The following is a 20924-nucleotide window of genomic DNA, read 5'->3' on the forward strand; positions in this document are numbered from 1 at the left end:
ACCTTCGCTCCCATGGATGTCTGCCATGTGGAGTGGGCAATGAAAGGGAGCAAGGATAATTTAAATAAGAGGCAAGCTGCAACATTTCCCTCAAGATTCCCGGTGGGGTGCAGCCGAAGCAGCAGTGCCAACAGCTAGAAGACAGGACACAATTGCATCAGGGCCAGGAGCAGTGAGCAGGACTTCGCTATCCGCCCTTTGAAGCCAAAGCTCTGCAGCACGAGGCAAAGCAGACAGTGTGGTGAGCCTGCGTACTGCGATGACATCAAACGCTAGGGAGCTCTGCCTCTGGCTCATGTGAGGCAGCTGCCACCAGGGTGTTTGGGGGGGAGGGGGGCACGTTCTGCTGCTCCAAAATTGACACCTGAGGTGGCTGCCTCACACTGCCTAATGGTAGAACCCCCCTGGGCCTGCATCTTGTGTATTTATTTCTTGGGGTATTTAAAAATCTATGATATCTCCCCTTTCCTGCAGGGCATACTGTGTGCTTAGCTTTTAAAATCTTTCCCCATATAAAATTATGATAAAGACTGAAGACCATTTTAGTAGCTGCTGTCTGGATTGACGCTAGTTGGTTTATATCCTTTTGAAGGTGCAGTTTCCAGAATTGCACACAATACTCCCAATGAGGTCTCACTAAAGATTTATACAGAAGCAATCTCACCTTCCCTTTCCTGATGGCTATGCATCTAAATATCCTTCTGGCTTTTATTCTTAAAGGGGGCAAACAGTTTGCCCCCTTTAAGAATATCAGATATGATCACCCCCACATCCCATTCCTGTTTTAAAGAGAACTTTGAAGTCTTGTTTGGAAAAAAGCACATTTTTTCAGAAAATTAGAGCAATTCTTTGTTTTATCTGAACATAATAGGAAAGGACTCCAGCCTCAACTACTTCCAGAGTTGTACCGAGGATATCTCCCCAAGGCCTACTGCCCAGGAGGGAAGGGTTAGGTCGGCCGTCATAGTTGGAGATTTGATTATTAGGAATGTAGACAGCTGGGTGGCTGGTGGGCGTGAGGATCGCCTGGTAACATGCCTACCTGGTGCGGTGGCGGACCTCACGCGTCACCTAGATAGGATTTTAGACAGTGCTTGGGAGGAGCCGGCTGTCATGGTACATGTGGGCAACAACGACATAGGAAAATGTGGGAGGTTCTGGAAGCCAAAATTTAGGCTCTTAGGTAGAAAGCTTAAATCCAGAACCTCCAGGGTAGCATTCTCTGAAATGCTCCCTGTTCCACGCGCAGGTCACCAGAGGCAGGCAGAGCTCCGGAGTCTCAATGCGTGGATGAGATGATGGTACAAAGAAGAGGGATTCAGTTTTGTTAGGAACTGGGGAACCTTTTGGGGAAGGGGGGAGTCTCTTCCGAAGGGATGGGCTCCACCTTAACCAGGGCCAGGGTGGAACCAGACTGCTGGCGCTAACCTTTAAAAAGTAGATAGAGCAGCTTTTAAACTAGAACAAAGGGGAAAGCCGACAGTCACTCAGCAGTGCATGATTCGGAGAGAGGTATCTTCAAAGAATACTAATGATGTATTAGAATTAGGGCATCCCGACAGTGAGGTTCCAATAATAAGAAAAGTAGTCCAAATGCCTGTAACTAAAAACTCACCTGAGCTAAAAATTTCTAACTTAATTAAAAAGAGCAGAATGAAAATACAAACAAAAAACAAACTTTGAAATGTTTGTATGCTAATGCCAGAAGTCTAAGAAGTAAGATGGGAGAATTAGAATGTATAGCAGTAAATGATGACATAGACTTAAGTGGCATCTCAGAGACATGGTGGAAAGAGGATAACCAATGGGACAGTGCTATACCGGGGTACAAATTATATCGCAATGACAGAGAGGAGCAGTCGGGAGGAGGTGTGGCGCTTTATGTCCAGGATGGCATAGAGTCCAACAGGATAAACATCCTGCATGAGTGTAAATGCACAATTGAATCTTTATGGGTAGAAATCACTTGTGTGTCAGGGAAGACAATAGTGATAGGAGTATACTACCGTCCACCTGGTCAAGATGGTGAGACTAACAGTGAAATGCTAAGAGAAATTAGGGAAGCTAACCAAATTGGTAGTGCGGTAATAATGGGAGACTTCAATTACCCCAATATTGACTGGGTAAATGTATCATTGGGACACGCTAGAGAGATAAAGTTCCTGGATAGAATAAATGATAGCTTTATGGAGCAATTGGTTCAGGAACCGACGAGAGAGGGAGCAATGTTAGATCTAATTCTCAGTGGAGCACAGGATTTGGTGAGAGAGGTAATGGTGGTGGGGCTGCTTGGCAATAGTGATCATAATATGATCAAATTTGATTTAATGACTGGAAGGGGGACAGTAAGCAAATCCACGGCTCTTGTGCTAAACTTTCAAAAGGGAAAACTTTGATAAAATGAGAAAAATAGTTAGAAAAAAACTGAAAGTAGCAGCTACAAAAGTAAAAAGTGTGCAAGAGGCGTGGTCATTGTTAAAAAATACCATCCCAGAAGCACAATCCAGATGTATTCCAAACATTAAGAAAGGTGGAAAGAAGGCAAAATGATTACCGGCATGGTTAAAAGGGAATGTGAAAGAAGCTATTTTAGCCAAAAGATCGTCATTCAAAAATTTGAAGAAGGATCCAACAGAAGAAAATAGGAAAATGCATAAATGTTGGCAAGTTAAATGTAACCACAATGGCCAGTTATAAATCACAACATATGGATAATATTACAGGTATTAGTCATACATGAATAAATATACAATATATACCTGTGTCTCTTTTCATCAATATTTATTTGCTTTAATCACATACATATATCTAAAATTTATATAATATTCACTCATACCACATTCATTTACATAACACCAAACACAATATTGCCTTTTGCACATATCCCTTTTACATTAAAATTCATACAGCATTTCTTGTTGATATTTCTACAATAGTTCCCATATCCCAAAAAAAGAAGCAAACTTCTTCTTCTCAAAAACTCCCAAGGTTTTCTCTTATTCTTTCTTCACACCACTCCACAGTGGTGTATGAATTTTAATGTAAAAGGGATATGTTCAATAGGCAATATTGTGTTTAGTGTTATGTGAATGAATGTGGTATGAGTGAGAATATTATATAAATTTTAGATATTATATGTATGTGATTAAAGCAAATAAATATTGATGAAAAGAGACACAGGTATATATTGTATATTTATTCAAGTTAAATGTAAGACATTGATAAGACAGGCTAAGAGAGAATTTGAAAAGAAGCTGGCCGTAGAGGCAAAAACTCACAGTACAAACTTTTTTAAATATATCCGAAGCAGAAAGCCTGTGAGGGAGTCAGTTGACCGTTAGATGATCGAGGGGTTAAAGGGACACTTAGAGAAGATAAGGCCATCGCAGAAAGATTAAATGATTTCTTTTCTTCAGTGTTTACTGAAGAGGATGTTGGGGAGGTACCCGTACTGGAGAAAGTTTTCATGGGTAATGATTCAGATGGACTGAACCAAATCACGGTGAACCTAGAAGATGTGGTAGACCTGATTGACAAACTGAAGAGTAGTAAGTCACCTGGACTGGATGGTATACACCCTAGAGTTCTGAAGGAACTAAAAAATGAAATTTCAGACCTATTAGTAAAAATTTGTAACCTATCATTAAAATCATCCATTGTACCTGAAGACTGGAGGATAGCTAATGTAACCCCATATTTAAAAAGGGCTCCAGGGGTGACCTGGGAAACTACAGACCGGTTAGCCTGACTTCAGTGCCAGGAAAAATAGTGGAAAGTATTCTAAACATCAAAATCACAGAAAATATAGAAAGACATGGTTTAATGGACCAAAGTCAGCATGGCTTTACCCAAGGTAAGTCTTGCCTCATAAATCTGCTTCACTTTTTTGAATGAGTTAATAAACACGTGGATAAAGGTGAATTTGTAGATGTAGTGTACTTGGATTTCAGAAGGCATTTGACAAAGTTCCTCATGAGAGGCTTCTAGGAAAAATAAAAAGTCATGGGATAGGTGGCGATGTCCTTTCGTGGATTGCAAACTGGCTAAAAGACAGGAAACAGAGAGTAGGATTAAATGGACAATTTTCTCAGTGGAAGGGAGTGGACAGTGGAGTGCCTCAGGGATCTGTATTGGGACCCTTACTTTTCAATATATTTATAAATGATCTGGAAAGAAATACGACGAGTGAGATAATCAAATTTGCAGATGACACAAAATTGTTCAGAGTAAAATCACAAGCAGATTGTGATAAATTGCAGGAAGACCTAGTGAGGCTGGAAAATTGGGCATCAAAATGGCAGATGAAATTTAATGTGGACAAGTGCAAGGTGATGCATATAGGGAAAAATAACCCATGCTATAGTTACACAATGTTAGGTTCCATATTAGGTGCTATTACCCAAGAAAGAGATCTAGGCGTCATAGTGGATAACACATTGAAATCGTTGGTTTGGAGTGCTGCGGCAGTTAAAAAAGCAAACAATGTTGGGAATTATTAGAAAGGGAATGGTGAATAAAACGGAAAATGTCATAATGCCTCTGTATCGCTCCATGGTGAGACTGCACCTTGAATACGGTGTACAATTCTGGTCATCGCATCTCAAAAAGGATATAATTGCGATGAGAAGGTAAGGAGAAGGGCGACCAAAATGATAAAGGGAATGGAACAGCTCCCCTATGAGGAAAGACCAAAGAGGCTAGGACTTTTCATCTTGGGGAAGAGACGGCTGAGGGGGGATATGATATAGGTGTTTAAAATCATGAGAGGTCTAGAACGGGTAGATGTGAATCGTTTTTTTACTCTTTCGGATAATAGAAAGACTAGGGGGCACTCCATGAAGTTAGCATGTGGCACATTTAAAACTAATCGGAGAAAGTTCTTTTTCACTCAATGCACAATTAAACTCTGGAATTTCTTGCCAGAGGATGTGGTTAGTGCAGTTAGTATAGCTGTGTTTAAAAAAGGATTGGATAAGTTCTTGGAGAAGTCCATTACCTGCTATTAATTATGTTGACTTAGAAAATAGCCACTGCTATTACTACCGTGTTTCCCCGAATATAAGACAGCGTCTTACTTTCTTTTTACCCCCAAAAGTCCCACTATGTCTTACTTTCAGGGTATGTCTTATATTGGAAAAAAAACCTGAGTGTTCAAAAAAAAATTATTTTTAAATACCTGTCGGAGGGCTGCGTGGGTCCAGGCGGCTGGCGGCGGGAGCCGGGTGGTCGCGTGTTAAATCTAGGCCGCGGGCGGGTGGACGAGCGTTAGTTCGAGACGGCCGGCGGGTGGTCGCGTGTTAAATCTAGGCCGGGTCGCACAGGCGCGCATTCATTCACTGCCGGTGGGGGCTGCCTCGGCAGCCCCCACCGGCAGTGAATGAATGCGCGCACAGGCCCACAGCGCCTGTGCGACCCGACTGCCTTGAGCGCCGAAAGCAGCCGGCAGTGGCAGCCGAAAGCAGCCGGCAGCGGCGAAAGCAGCCGGCTCCTCCGCCTGGATGAATGAATTCATTCACTGCCGCAGCTCCCACCGGCAGCCCCCAGCGCCGAATCGCAGGGGTCGCACAGGTGCTGTGGGCCTGTGCGCGCATTCATTCACTGCCGGTGGGGGCTGCCGAGGCAGCCCCCACCGGCAGTGAATGAATGAGCGCCTGTGCGACCCGGCCTAGATTTAACACGAGACCACCCGCCGCCCGCCGGCCGTCTCGAACTAACGCGTGTCCACCCGCCCCCCCGCCGCCGCCGCCTGGAACAAGCGCCCACCCGCCCGTGGCCTAGATTTAACACGCGACCACCCGGCTCCCGCCGCCAGCCGCCTGGACCCACGCGGCCCTCCGACAGGTATTTAAAAATAATTTTTTTTTGAAATGACAGGTACGTCTTACTTTCGGGGGATGTGTTACATTAGCCGACCCCCCTAAAATTCCCACTACGTCTTACTATCAGGGGTGTCTTACTATCGGGGAAACACGGTAGCAACAGTAACATGGAACAGACTTAGTTTTTGGGTACTTGCCAGGTTCATATGGCCTGGACTGGCCACTGTTGGAGACAGGATGATAGGCTTGATGGACCCTTGGTCTGACCCAGTATGGCATGTTCTTATGTTCTATAGATAGCGATTTATGCACAAGATAAAAAGTTCTTCCTTGTTTTGTTTTCAGAATATGCTTCACTACAGCAGTGCTTACATCCCATATGGAGAAGGGATATGCTTTAGTAGAAGAAATACTAAAGCAGTACCTTGTGTACATTCACGTTTTCACAGAAGTCTACAGCCTTGACCCGTGGGCAAGAGCAGATGTGGCCTTTCTAAAGTAAATTCTTTGAGTTGTAGTTAATCCTATTTCCTTTTTTTAACTACAGGAGTCAGATCCACTCCTCCTAAATGTTCTGGTGGGAAGGATGTGTGCTGCAGCGAAGGAAGAGCCGGGAGAAGATTAGAAGAGGGAGACCTCTGGTGGTTCAGATGGTTTATTACACCCCAACAGTGGTTCTCAATTTTATTTTTTTTTTTTAATCAGGACACATCTAACAGATTATGCTCACATGCGTGACACACTGAACACATGACAATCATGGGACTAAATATAGTCATTTGCTCTGAATCCACAGGACTCCCTCGCTTCCTAACAATGGGTGCAGAGCAGAATGAAGACATTTCCCTGTACAACTCACCATACAAAAAAAAGATATTCTGATTCTGGTGTCATCTTAATAACAGTATCACAAACTCCCTCTGCTACCAGGTGCATAGTAAAATAATAAAAACAAACCCCACTCTGCACATGTCTATCAAACCTGCCATACCTCAGCAGCAGTAACTCCAAGAAATGAAACAGCAATAGCCCTTCCCGTGAAAAGGCAGCAGTTCACCTCCAGTACAATATAGTATTGAGAAAATAAAACAAATAAGGCTGATACAAACCTCAGCACACAGACCGACCTACTTCACCAAATATAGAATAAAAGACCACAAATTACAAATGTGGAAACAAAACCTGGAATGGAAAACCCCAAGACCACCTTGTGCATGCAATGCAAAACTGGAGACTCCATGGGGTGAGGAGAGCATCAGCAACCTCACTGCCAGGCCAAGCAGAGAAAGACAAAGTTGGTGTCCTGCTGGGCCAATATGAACAGAAGTTGGTGATATCGCACTCTAATCTGGGTGAAGGAGGAGGGAACAATCTCCTACTGACTAGGAAGAGAAGGAAGCAAGAGCAGCTTCCTGTCAGACCCAATAAAAGAGATTTCAGCCAAGTCCTGCCCAGACTGAAAGAAAAGATCAGTCTCCTGCTGGCTCTGTGACACACCTTCCGGGACTTTGCAACACACTAGTGTGTCCCGACACACCTGTTGAGAACCACTGCTCTATGAGATACCCACAGCTTAAGGCCAGGAAAAAAAGGTGTAGTTATTTCCGGCGTTAAAAGCATGTGATAATGCCCAAACCCCTCTCCAATCCTTCCCCTTTGAATAAATTTGAAAAATTTGCATTTGTGCCACACGTTGCGCTAAATAATCACATGCGTTATGGCGTTATGCAGGCTTTAACATCATAACGCATTTTGATGAATGACCCTGTTAGGCTGGAAGAGTGTACCCTCCCCCATGCCAATATTGGAGTAGGCTCTGGGGGGGAAGACTCAAAACTTACACCCAGTGCCTCCTTGCAATCCCCTTTGAGAGAATTTCACGGGCCTAGCCCAGGGAGTGGACTTGGGATTTGCCCCTTAATGCCGAGGGAGAATGGGGGGGGGGGGGGGGGGAGGAGTCTGATCCTATCAGGAGTGTTTCTCTGGCTAGTAATAGGTCTCTGAGAATACCATCTCGAGTTCTCCCACCTCAGTCATTGGGATCTTCCTAAATGTTACCCAACTGCTGAACCAGAGACTATAAAACTGACCATGTGGAGGACTGTCTCTCGTATAGAGATGAATCTCTCCAATACTGTCAAGAAACTGTGAATATATTACTGAGGTTTCAAATCAATCACATTAACAGAGTGGAGGAGTAGCCTAGCTGTTAGAGCAGTGGACTATGAACCAGGAGACCAGGGTTTGAGTCCCACTGTCGCTCTTTGTGACCTTGGGCAAGTCACTTTACCCTCCATTGCCTCAGGTACAAACAGATTATAAGCCCTCTGGGGATAGGGAAATACCTACATTACCTGAATGTAATCCACTTTGAAGTGCTGCGGAATATAAATCTAAATTTGGAACAACAGACTGGCTAACTTGAAGCCTAGTTACCTTTCCTGTCTACAGAATTGTATATCAACTGGACTTAAAGATAATTTGAAAACTCACCATAAGCAGGTGGCTTTGAAAAATAAGTTTAGAACAAAAAATTTGCATTTATTAAATTTTCCCAAGGCATATTATATATCAGGGCAAGAGTTGTTTAAAAAGTACCTAACCAGATGAATTGCAGTTTACTTTGTCTAGAGTTCTCATTGTATAATAAATAGTTGTTATATATCAGAGGCAAGGCACCAGTACAGAAGAGGGAGCTATCGATGTTGTAGCTCCCACTGGTTCTGACTTGTTTCCATTTTTTTTTTACTAATCACTGGATAATATTAGGGGTAGAGCAACTTTTGTTGTTTCCTTTATTTCAGTATCTGATAGGGATGTATTCTTTCATCAATACTGTAAATTTAAAGGTAATTTGTTTTGTGGACAAAAAAATTCAGGTTTTCCCCAGACACGGCCAGAGACACAATTGAGGAAAGCGTTTCTCCAGCTATGATCTAAGGCAGTGGTTTTCAACCTTTTTTCAGCCAGGACACACCTGACAGATGTTTCTCACATACATGACACACTGAACATGTGACCAGCATGGAGCAAAATGTAAATATACATTCTGCATCCTCAGGAACCCCCTTGACCCCCAACCATGGGTGCAGAGCAGAACTAGGGCATTACCCATACAACTCAACATACAAAAAAAGATATTCTGGTTCTGATGACATCTCAGTAAAAGCAAAACAAACTCTTTACTGGCAGGTACAATACCCCTCCTTATGAAAAGACAGTAATTTACCACTAATGCATGTCCTATTGAGAAAACACAAATAAGATTGATACAAATGCCTACATGCTAGTAAAATACCTCACCTCGGTCACACACCCAGAAAAGAAAGACCATAAATTATAAATATGGAGACAAACTGGAATGGAAAACCAAAACAGCCACTCTGCATGCAGTAAAAACCTGGAGAAATGGAAAGAGAAATATAGCACCTAACATAATAATGCACACAAACTAACCCGCACAAAGTTACACCCATATTATGGAACACACTCAAACAATAACAACCCTGCCTATGAAAAGGCAACACTACAAATATTAAATCAGGTCCTAAACACCAATATACCTCCTATTAGGAAAACAGAGCAAGCCAAGCTGCTATAGATCCCCATTCAGAAATAATTGTAAAACTATACAAATAAATGTTACAAAACAGCTGATGAACAGAACATCCAACAATTAAAAATGATTAAAAATTGTCCAAATATCAATAAAATATTTCAAAACTGCAGACATATCACATAATACCCAATAATTAAAATGGCAGTCAATCAAGAAAAATAAACTTTAAAAGCCACCTTTACTTACCCTCTCCTACTCCTTTCCCTTGCAGGCCATTAGAATTAACCAGACGTAGCAGTGGTTGCTGAAGCTGTCCTCAGTCCTCTTCCTTAGCGCCCACAACCAGTCACTCATACACAGTCTCTGTCTCACAAAGATCAGTAACCTCCCTAAGTAGTCTCTCTTCCTCACACACACACACACCAGTCACCTCCCTGACCAGTTTGTCTCAATCACACACATGCTCTCACTTACATACAAGCTCTCAATCACACAGAAATGCTCTTGCTCCCATTCCCCCACAACCCACAAAGCTGCCACTCACGCACCCAGGCATCCATTGTACCACACACACAAGCTCTCACTCATGCACCCATTCTACCACAGGCACACAAAGCTGCCACTCACAGAGCCTCTTCTCATTGTTTGGCCCAATAAGCCTGGCCTCCTGCTGCGCACGGCTCTCCACTCTTTGGCCCCAACGACCTGGCTCCAGCGCACAGCGTCTCTCCGTTCTTCGGCCCCGCCCCTGGGGATAAGAGAAGCACAAGTGGGGCAGTGGGACACCGGGAGCAGACACACACCTGCTGGTGCTTGGTGACACACCAGTTGAGAATCGCTTATCTACAGCTCTCGCTTGGGGCAATATTCTAAAATATCCATGTAAGTGTATTGTGGGATGGCAAGAGAATAAGTTTGTCTTCCTTGATCCTTTTCATTTAGAAACTTTTGCTATCTGATAAGTCGTTTAATGGACAGACTAAGTGGTGTAGAGGTGGGAGGTCTTATTAGAGCAGAATTACTTTTCGATATTGTGGAGTTAACATTGGGTTTTGGGTGTCCCCATGGGGACTTGATATCATCTTATTTTTTTATGTTTAAACTTTCTCTTCGATTTGATATTTGCCTGTTTGAAGCAAATTGAATTCTAATAAAGATTAAATTAAAAAGAAAAAAATTCCTACACTGGTTCCCACACCACAGAAAGCTTACTGCAAACCTCCTTCTTGTCCAGTGACACCAAACTGCTCCCAGCACTGCCTCTAACTTTTTATTTTTTTTTTAGATTTAATAAAAGTGGCTACGCCCTCAAAAGCAAAGATAGACAAATTAGAAAATACTTCCCTTTAGCTGATGTTGCTCTGGAGAGAACTAGAGTTTCCATAGTGGGGAGGAAGACACAGGATATGAGGGAGCCAGCACCATTGGCTATCAAACCCTCCTAAAGATACGGTGAAAGTGAAAGAAGGGCTACCTTCCTGCTCCAGCTGGGGGATGGTCCGCCACAGCAAAACTAGCACCCCTGGGAATAATTTTCTTCTTTCATCTTTTTTATTTTTTGAAACTCCAGACTGCAGGTTTACAGCTCAGCTACTAGAGATAGAAATACTGAGGTACTTCAAGTGGCTCTCTGGTGTTTAGTAGTGCGAGAAAAGATTTTATTCTCTGCCTCCAACTGCTGGTAGGGATGCAAAACTCACTCATGTGGACGGAGCTGGGGTATGAACAGAATACAGTTTAAACAACATTGTCAACTTTGAGAAAACCCAAGGAATTTGAGTGAAAATCAGTTTAAACTGAAAATGAAGGACCCTAAAAAAGGAAAATTGGTCCTTACCTGCTAATTTTCATTCCTGTAGTACCACAGATCAGTCCAGACAGCTGGCTTTTGCCTCCCTTCCAGCACATGGAGACAGAGAAAAACTTCGAGGGCACCCTCTCCTAACCTGGGGTGTGCCACCTGCTGCTCCTGTATTTGTTCATACCCAAGCAGAATTATTTTAAAGAATAACCGTTTTTAACCTAACCCCCCCCCCCCCCCCCCCCCAATGAGCAGAGGATGAAGAATAAAATTTTGACAACAGGAAGAATGTCTTAGAAAAACCTATAAATTTCTTCAGAAAAAGGCACGAATCAACAATACAGTACAGAGCGAGCAGGCTCTCCACCTACAACCTGGAAACCCCTCAATGGGCAGGCGTCTGCACTGATCCGTGGTACTACAGGAACAAAAATTAGCAAATAAGGAACAATTTTCCTTTCCCTGTATGTACCCGGATTAGTCCAGACAGCCGGGATGTACCCAAGCTCTCCTAATTAGGGTGGGACTGCGAGAGCCCCGCACCGATAACACTGGCTCCGAAACTGACAGGGTCTGAATGCTGGACATCCAGTCTGTAGTGTCTGTCAAAGGTGTGTACAGACCGCCAGGTAGCCGCCCTGCAGATTTCCTGCAGGAAAACCAGCTGACACTTGGCCTATGAAGCTGCCTGTGCTCAAGTAGAATGAGCCTTCAAGCGCACTGGGACTGGGCGACCAGACATAAGCAGATGCTATGGGCTCCTTTAACCAACAAGCAATAGTCGTTTTAGACGCCGACTGTCCCTTCTTCACCCCATGCCATAGAACAAAAAGGTGATCCGACAAACGGAACCCATTGGTAGCCTCAAGATAGCTAGAAGTCAGATGTGCTTTGATGCTCTTAGTTGTCTCGGACGTGGACCTGTTAGCTCTGTAGCCGGAAAATCTGGAAGCTCCACCGATTGATTCAGGTGAAAGGCAGAAACCACTTTAGGCAAAAAAAGATGGGACAGTACGCAGTAATACACCTGTATCAGAAATGCGGAGACAAAGCTCCCTGCAGGACAAGGTCTGGAGCACTGGCTGAACAAATGGCCATCATAAACACCACTTTCAACATGAGATCCTTTAAAGTAGCCTTCCTGAGCAGTTCAAAGGGGACCTCGCCCAAACCCCGGAGAACCAGGTTCAGACTCCAGGAGGGGCATGGCCTGCAAGTTCGGGGGGGGTGCACCTGCTTCACGCTCCAGAGAAAAACGCACCACATCTGGATGAGTTACTAGAGGAGCACCCCAAGTGTGGCTCCACAAACATCTTAGGGTAGAGATCTGAGCCTTCAGCGAATTATAAGACAATCCTTTTTGTCTAAACCATTCTGCAGAAAGGATAGAAGCAGAGACACCAAAGCCCCACAAGGTTCCACCCCTTGAGGCTGGCACCAGGCCTCAACGACCTTCCATCCACAAACATATTCCAGAGACATGGAGGGTTTCCAGGCCCATAAGAGGGTGGAAATAACTGCCTCCGGCTAACCTGTCTTCCTCAATTGCCACCTCTCAAAAGGTGGGCCGCAAGACAAAAGTGATCCGCCTGATCGAAAAATAAAGGTCCCTGGTGAAGGAGATTCAGAATATGACTGAGTCGGAGAGGGCCCTCCAAGGCCAGATTCACAAGGTCCATGAACCAAGGCCTCCGTGGCCAGTCTGGTGCCACAAGAATCACCCGTCCTGGGTGAAGTTCTATCCTCTGAAGAATTTTTCCCACTAGTGGCCAAGGGGGAAACACATAATGGAGGACATCGTGTGGCCAAGGAACTACTAGGGCATCGATTCCCTCTGCACCGTAATCTCTTCTGCGACTGAAAAAGCATGTCACCTTGGTATTTGTGTGAGTCGCCATCAAATCCACGTGAGATTCGCCCCATCTGTGACAGATCAGTCTTATGGCAGCATCAGACAGCTCCCACTCTCCTGGGTCTAGCTGTTATTGACTGAGGAAGTCCACCTGCACGTGAGTTGATCCCACAATGTGAGATGCAGCCAACATTGCTAGATGCTGCTCCGCCCAGGACATCAGCTTCTACGCTTTGAATGCTACGGGACGACTCCTGGTTCCTCCCTGCCAGTTGATGTAGGCTACGGTCATCGCATTGTCAGACAGGACTCCGACTGCCCGATTATGCAGGAGGGGTAGGAAGCTCTGCAGAGCCAGCCAGACGGCCCTTGTCTCGAGATGATTGATCAATCAGGATGCTTCCACCGGAGACCACTTGCCCTAAACTACGGCTGTGAATCGGGCTTCGGACGATTGAAAATATCGTCGATATTTTCAAAATAGTCAGAAATCGGGGGCTCCCCCAAAATGATAGGAAAACCCCACAATATTGATCGTGGGGGGTTCCCTTATTGTTTTTTTGGGGGGGGGGGGGCGGCGGGAAAAACAGCACACAAAAATAACCCCTAAACCCACCCCGACCCTTTAAAAGTAACCCCTTAGCTTCCCCCACCCTCCTGACCCCCCCAAAAACTTTTTACAGGTACCTGGTGGTCCAGTGGGGGTCCCAGGAGTGATCTCCAGTTCCGGGCCATCCTCCTGCTCCTGGGCCGTCGGCTGCCACTAATCAAAATGGCGCCGATGGCCCTTTGCCCTTACCATGTGACAGGGTATCCGTGCCATTGGCCGGATCCTGTCACATGGTAGGAGTATTGGATGGCCGGCGCCATCTTGTGCTCCTACCATGTGACAGGGGCTGACCAATGGCACCGGTAGGCTCTGTGACATAGTAAGGGCAAAGGCTATTGGTGCTATTTTGATTACTGGCAGCTGATGGCCCGAGTGCAAGAGAACGCTCCCGGACCCCCACTGGACCACCAGGGCTTTTGGCAAGTCTTGGGGGGACCCTCCTGACCCCCACAAGACTTGCCAAAAGTCCAGTGGGGGTCCGGGAGCGACCTCCTACACTCGGACCGTCGGCTGCCAGTATTCAAAATGGCGCCGATAGCCTTTGCCCTTACTATGTCACAGGGGCTATCGGTGCCATTGGTCAGCCCCTGTCACATAGTAGGAGCACAAGATGGCACCGGCCATCCAGTGCTCCTACCATGTGACAGGATCCGGCCAATGGCACGGATACCCTGTCAGATGGTAAGGGCAAAGGGCCATCGGCGCCATTTTGATTAGTGGCAACAGACGGCCTGGAGCGGGAGATCGCTCCCGGGATCCCCACTGGACCACCAGGTACCTGTAAAACGTTTTTTTTTGGGGGGGGGGGGAGGTTAGAGGTTACTTTTAAAGGATCGGGGTGGGTTTTTTGTTTATCGGCTGGGGCGCAGCCGATAAACAAAACCGCGATCGGGCCAGATTGAAAAAAACGCACATGTGAATCGGAACTGGAATCGGTTCGGATTCCGGTTCCGATTCACATCTCTACCCTAAACCGACAGTTTGGCACACCGATCCCCAGCTGGTGAGACTGGCATCTGTCACCACCATCCACTGGGGTATCTTGAGATTCACCCCGTGCTCCAAGTTGTCCTGGGTGAGCCACCATGAAAGACTGAATCTGGTAACACTGGTAAGTAGTAGCAGTATGTGGAGTTGTTCTGACAGCGGCCTCCAGCATGACAGCAAGGCAGCTTGAAGCAGTCTCATAAGTGCAAAGGCCCACGGGACCAGTTCCAAGGTCAAAGCCATGGAACCAAGAACCTGCAGGTAAATCCAGACCCTGGGCACCAAGGCTTGCAAGAGGCGTTGGACTTGGCTGCGCAATTTGAGGATTCTGTCCTCTGAGAGGAACACCTTGCCCACTCGGGTATCGAAGCGCGCTCCCAAAAAATTCAAAACCTGGGATGGGGTTAGATGGCTCTTGGCGAGGTTGACCACGCAGCCCAAAGACAGGCATTGGTCGGCCAACTTTGCTCGGATGAGCCAATCGTCCAGATAGGGATGAATCAGAACTCCTTCCTTCCGCAGGGCTGCCACGGCCACCACAACTTTGGTGAAGGACCATGGAGCCGAGGCAAGGGCAAATGGTAGAGCCCAAATTGAAAATATTGACAGAGAGCCATAAACCTGAGGTACCTTTGATGGTCCTTGTGAATCCAGATGTGGAGATAGGCTTCTGTCAGATTCAATGTAGCCAGGAATTTGCCCTTCTATACAGCTGCGATGACCGAGCGGAGCATCTCCATCCAGAAACGAGGTACTTTGAGAGCCACATTCATCTTCTTTAAGTCCAGGATGGGCCGAAAAGTCCCCTCCTTCTGTGGGACTATGAAGTAAATAGAGTAATGTCCCGCTCCATGTTTTGATGTGGGGGGGGGGACAAGCGCAATGGCCCCCAGACTTTGGAGGCGCTCCAGAGTCTGACAAACGATAACCACTTTTTCTGGGGACCCACAAGGGGACACCAGAAACAGGGTGCGTAGCAGATGAGCAAACTAACGCATAGCAGAGTTCTATCACACTAAGAACCCACTGGTCTGAAGTGATTTCGACCCACTCTTCGTAAAAGAGAGTCATCTGACCCCCCTATGACCAGGTCCGAGGAGTGGGCCAGCCAGAACTCATTGGGCAGCTTTAGCCTTGCTAGGCCCATGCCCGGAATCATCACCGGCTGATCTACACCGAGGGTAGGCCTGTGACCAAGATTGGAACCTCCCTGAGGTCTGTCTTTGGCCCGTGCCCTGCGATCTGCTCTGCCAGAAACATCTTTGGCCACGAAAACAAGAGCAAGCTGAGGGGAAAGCCTTCTGCCCATCTTCTGGGAGCTTAAGCCCCTTATTATCCCCCAGCTGCTTTATTAGCTGCTCTAAGTCTTTTCCAAAGAGCAGTCTGCCTTTAAAAACAAGAGCACTGAGCCTTTGAAGATACATCTGCAACCCAGTTAGAGCCACAAGAGCCTCCTGGCAGAGACTGCTGACACCATTGTCCTCAACGAGGTACGAAGGTCATACAAAAGGGTCCGCGCCATAAACTACGACAGCTTCCAGGCGTGCCACCTGTTTGGCCTCTTGGGGCTCCAAATCCTTGGCGCTGAGCAACTGCTGCACCCAGCAGAGGCCCTCCCTGAGCATGTAGCTACTGCAGACCACAGCATGAATACCCAGGGCAGAAACTTCAAAAATCCTCAAGGTGACCTTCCAGCCTGCGATCCTGGAGATCTTTCAACTCTGTCGCTCTGGCCACCAGGATGGTAGTTCGCTTCGTGACCGCCAAAACAGACACATCCGCTTTCGGAACCCGTAAGAGCTCCAAAATGTCTTCTGGAAGAGGGTAGAGTTTGTCCATTGCTCTGCCAAACCTTGAGTCCAGTCTGTGGAGTGTCCCACTCCTGTGCCATCATTTGCTGCAACATGGAGTGGAGAAGAAATGTTTGAGCAGGGCCTTGCAGCCCTGCTAAGACGGGATCCACTTTGTCTGGATTTGGGTTCACAGTAACTGCCACAATCCCCAATTCCTGCAGAGCGTGTGGGATAAGGAAGGCCAGCTCCTCCTGACGGAATAGGCAGACCACTTTAGGGTCGTCACCCTCAACCGAGGGGAGAATGCCAGACTCACTTCCGAGGTCTGGACCATCGGAGGGTGAAGGAGGATCCTCCAGACCCTGCTCTTGATCGGATTTGTCCATCTCTACCTGCTGGGAAATTCCACGCCCCACGGGGGAGTATGAATCATCCAGATTTGCATTGCCACCGGTGGATCCTCCTTCCTGGCCACCTTCCCCAGTGGGCGCTCAGGAACCTGATCACAGGGAAGTTCCCTCCTCCTATTCCAGTGGCCAAAAAGACCTGGTGCATTAAAAGGATAAACTGGGTGCGGGGGGAGACTGGCCCCATAGAGACCCTCCGAGGATACTGGGGCTCCCCCTCAGAATGCCCCCCCTGCAGCTTCCCAGACCTCATTGGGGTAAAAATCGGCAGGAGAGAGTGCTGGAAGAAAATCCCCTCCCCCTAATGCTCTTGCCTCTGCCACGCGAAATGTGTCCAAAACGGCCACTGTTCCCACGCTGAGAGGGAACGGATCAGCCTGCAACAGCTCTACCAGAACCCAAGTGCTGCAACGAAACCAGCACGAATATGCTCAGGGAAGGCTCCCCACCAGGGAGACGAGTGCAGCAGTCGGCCGAAGCCCAGCCCAAAAAATGCTCCCTGCAGCGTGAGGAACGGCTCTAGTGGGGAATGGCACCAGAGGAACCGCATGACCAAATGCGGACCGACCCAGGGAGAATGGGAGAAGGCACCCCTTAAGACTTACCACTGACCGGATACTCTCAGCAGTCCTGCTACCTGCAACCACTGCTGCCTGCACCTTTTTGGTCTGCTATTTTTTTTTTTTTTTTAATATAAACAAACTTCAGGCAGAACAATTAAAGAAACAAAGCTCTTCCTTTTTTTTCCCCCCTGAAGGCAGATGCTAGAAGGGGGGGGGGGGAAGTGAACTGGACCACCAGCTATCACCCCCTTCACCCCAAGGAGCGAAAGATGGGATTCCCAACCCCTGCTCATCCCTGCCTGCAACCAGGGAGGATGGTCCCACCAGGCATTCCTATGACTTCTGTTCTTCTTTTCCTTACTTGACTTTTTTTTTTTTTTTTTTTAAAGCTTGGGTCCGAAGCACCGCTTTTTCACCACCTTCCTCTGCTGGAGACTGAGAAATACTGAGGAGCAGCAGGTGGCACACCAGGATAAGAGAGGGCACTCTCAAAATTTTTCTGTCTCCATCTGCTGGGAGGCAAAACCCAGCTGTCTGGACTGATCTGGGTATGTACAGGGAATAACCGATTAGTGCAGTGTTAAGAGGGGCCATCTGTCAGGTTTAGAGCAGTGGAAAAGTCTTTTGTTGTTTCAATGAACACACAGTAGGAACTGATCTAGCTGGAATATACAGTTTAGGACCATAACAGCTATATATGGTGCTTTGACTTTTTAAAATTTGTTTACAGCCCTATAGGTCCCAATACAAGCTTAATCCTTCTAATGCAGTTGACTTTATCTGTGCTTTTAACAAAACAATAGCCAATAGACAAGAGTATAAAAAAAAGAAAATTAGGTCTTACCTTTGATAATTTTCGTCGCTGTAGTACCACATATCAGGCCAGACTGCTGGGCTTTGCCCCCCCCCCCCCCTCCCCCAGCAGATAGAGACAGAAGTTTATTTACAAAAACTCCACCTATATATAGGATGGTGCCACCTACAGTCTGGCAGTATTACTTAATGTCAAAGCAGAATGGATCCAACAAGAAAACCCAAACTAACTATATACAGTAACCTAACAACCTGAGAACCAGCTCATGAACCCCCATAGGAGAACAGAACCCTAAGTATGCTGTCGAGATTAATAAAGAAACACACTATGCAGACTCTCCATTACCTTCAAATGTAGCATGGGCGGGACTCTGGCCTGATGCGTGGTACTACAGGAATGGAAATTATCAAAAGGTAAGACCTAAGCGATTGATGGACCATTGCGCTTCCTCTGGGGACCACCGCCCCTGTACTGACTCTCTCAGGCAAACAGCTCCCCAACCGTGCAGGCTGGCATCCGTGGTGACCATAGTCCAGTCAGGGACCACTAAAGGAACCCCCCCTCACAGCAAATTGTCCGGACACAACCACCAGTCAAGGCTGGCCCGTGTGGACTCTGGCATCGGTAAAGGGAGATGGAATTCCTCCGTAACCGGGTTCCATCGGGAGAGCAAAGCGGATTGTAAAGGCTGCAGATGCGCAAATGCCCATGGGACTAATTCCAGAGTCGAAGCCATTAAATCTAGGACTTGTAAGTAATCCCACACCGTCGGAACTGGTTTGGATACCAAGGTACGCACCTGACTTTGGAGCTTGAACATCCTCTCCTCTGTGAGAAACACTTGACCCTGACAAGTGTCGAACCGAGCTCCCAAAAACTCCGACTGAGACAGCACAGGGCGACTCTTGGACAAGTTGACCACCCAGCCAAGGGATTTCAACAGCTGAAGAATGCAACCTATCGCCGCCCAGCAAAGCAACGCAGGCTTCGCCCGAATTAACCAGTCGTCAAGGTACGGGTGCACCTCCTTCCTGAGCTGCGCCGCCACCACCACCATAATCTTGGTAAAGGTACGAGGCTCAGTGGTCAGACCGAACGGAAGGGCTTGAAATTGGTAATGCTGACCCAAAACGGAAAACCTCAGAACCCTCTGATATTCGGGCCAAATCCCTGGGTGTAGATACGCTTCTGGGAGATCTAGAGACGCAAGAAATTCCCCTTGCCGAATGGACACAATCACCTGTTGACGAGTTTGAGGTAGAGAATGGGTCGAAAGGTTCCCTCTTTCTTTGGAACCACGAAGTAAATGGAATAACACCCCCTTAGAAGTTCCGGCACCATGGCGCCTAGGTCGATCAGCCGCCACAGGGTGTCTTTTACTGTGCGGCGCTTGGTGGCATGACCACATGGAGAGACCAGAAATTGGATGGATGGACCCGGCGTGCAAAATCTAACGCGTAACCGTGTCTTATCACCGACAGTACCCACTGATCCGATGTGATTTTGGCCCATTCCTGGTAAAACAGAGACAATCTTCCTCCCACCCTGGGGACCAAGGAACGGACTGGCCGCCCAGCATTGTGAAGGCTTTCCACCCGGAGTACCCTGGCCGGAGCCAGATCTTCTGAAACGGCGGCCCCAAAAGGACTGGGAATACGTTTGTTGTCGAGTGACGGAAGGAAGAAGCCGACCCCCGAGAGATCCTAGCCCTCCGGCCTCCCTGAAATCGAGCCCTGGAGGAAAAGGTACCCCTCGACTTTGGTCTATCCTCTGGTAACCGATGTACCTTATTCTCGCCCAAGGACTGAATTAGTTCCTCGAGTTCCTTTCCAAAGAGCAGCTTTCCTTTAAATGGCAAAGAACCCAAATGAGATTTGGAGGACACGTCCGCTGCCCAATGACGGAGCCACAGCAAACGCCTGGCGGAAACAGCCGACACCATGGCCCTAGCCGATGTACGGAGCAAATCGTGAAAAGCATCCGCACTATAGGCTATCACTGCCTCTAAATGTCCCGCTTGAATAGATTCCTCTTGAGATAGCGATTCATTGGCCAAAAGCTGTTGCACCCAACGCAGGCCCGCCCGCAACAAAAAGTTACTACACATCGCCGCTCGGATGCCCAGGGCGGAAATCTCAAAAATCTTTTTAAGTTGAACTTCCAGCTTGCGGTCCTGAAGATCCTTAAGGGCCGTTCCCCCAGTAACCAGAATGGTGGTCTTCTTCATGACCGCTGCCACCGCAGAGTCCACTTTAGGTACCTTTAAGAGGTCCAAAGCCTCCTCAGGTAGCAGAGAGAATTATCCATGGCCTTAGCCCAAATCCAGAGAGTGTCCCACTCCTTGAAAAGTCAGTAGCCGAGAAATGAAATGGGAAGGAGGATGGCGGACCCCGGAGACCCAATACCACGGGATCCGTAGCCCCCCCAACTGGGATTCCACCTGAGGAAGGGGAATGCCCAATTCCCCTAGAATCACTGGAATTAGTGGCCCTAGCTCATCCTTACGAAACAGGCGGACAACCTTTGGGTTGTCGCCCTCATCCCATGAGACCCCCCGGGCCCCAGACATAAATGACTGATTCCCCTTCTACCCCCCTCGGGGGCTGAGCGGGAGATTCCGGGCTACCAGGGTCATCCGAATCAGTGGAGGTATCCGTATCCACCCATGTGGCTCTCAAGTGGGTGGGCTTGGGATCTGATAAAGGCCCCGGGGCCTCTG

The sequence above is a fragment of the Rhinatrema bivittatum genome, chromosome 9 (genome assembly GCF_901001135.1).
Source record: "Rhinatrema bivittatum chromosome 9, aRhiBiv1.1, whole genome shotgun sequence".
Classification (NCBI taxonomy): domain Eukaryota; kingdom Metazoa; phylum Chordata; class Amphibia; order Gymnophiona; family Rhinatrematidae; genus Rhinatrema; species Rhinatrema bivittatum.